The following is a 1,273-nucleotide window of genomic DNA, read 5'->3' as shown; positions in this document are numbered from 1 at the left end:
ACGTGGTGCGGAAGGCGCTGTATGGCTTGCGCCAATCCGGCCGTGAATGGAACTCGGAAATCAATGGGTGGATTTTGAACCGCGGATTTGAACGGTGTGCTACGGAGCCCTGTCTCAACTACTTGATCGACGGGGAGAAGGTTGTGTTGCTATTGACCTACGTGGACGACGTGATTTGTGCCACGAATGATGAGGAGTGCAAGATCGGGTTGTCTGCTGAGCTCGATAAGGCGTATGGTCTGAAGGACCACGGAAGGTTGCCTGAGTTTCTCGGTTTCGAAGTGACCCAAATCGAGGAGGGCGTGTTCATCAGCCAAGAATAATATGCAAATGACGTGTTGTACAAGCGCGGAGCGAACAAGTGTGGGAACCCCATGGAGTCCACCACGAGACTCGCACCTGCTACAGAGAACGAAAGCCTCGACTCCACCTTTGACTACCGGGAAGCACTGGACATGCTCATGTATCTCGCATCCGATCCCAGGCCGAATCTGGCATCTGCACCCGGCTAGTGGTGTAGATTCGTTGTGAACCCGACTGTGAAGCATGTGGCAACGCTCAAGCACGTCTTACGATACCTTGTGGACACTCAAGCGCACGCTATTATGTACAAGAAGGGATCTGGGGTCCGTACGGAGCTGAACCTGAGAACATTCTGTGATCGTGATTGGGGAAGTGACCCCGAGGCCAGGAAGAGCACGAGCGGGTTCGTCTTTATGCTGGTGAGTGGAGCGGTGACATGGATGTCCAAGCGTCAGTCGATTGTGGCTTCATCCACGGCTGAGACTGAGTATGTGGCTGCATGTTAAGCTGCTATGGAAGCGAAAGCGCAGTTCAATATCCTGTCCGAGATATTCCCCTGATTCACCCTTGCATCCCGCTGACGTCGCCATCCCATGGCTCAGGGCTTGGTGAGGGAGGAATAGCCGAACGGCTAGCCGATGTCAGCCCCCTCACCATCCGCAAAGAAGTCAATGACTTCTTGTCTACCAGATTGAGTGTCCTACGATACGTTTGCGATGCGATGGCTAATAAGCAAGACCTGCAGAAAGAGTATGCAGATGAAAAGGAAGAGGCAAGGTGGAAAGTTTCAAGGTCGGGGACCTGGTTTTACTTAATCTCAAAAACCTGCCTAAAACATGCAGCCTCTGCTATCTTCAGGACGAAGCTTCGTTCACGGTTCATCGGACCGTTTAAGGTTGTGGCAAAGCGGGGCCTAGCGTATACGCTGAATCTCCCAAAATGGATGCGCACCCACTCGGTGTTTTTTGCA

Source organism: Plasmopara halstedii (assembly GCF_900000015.1).
Source record: "Plasmopara halstedii genome assembly, contig: Scaffold_525, whole genome shotgun sequence".
NCBI classification, from domain to species: Eukaryota; Oomycota; class Peronosporomycetes; order Peronosporales; family Peronosporaceae; genus Plasmopara; species Plasmopara halstedii.
This window is presented reverse-complemented; position numbering follows the sequence as displayed.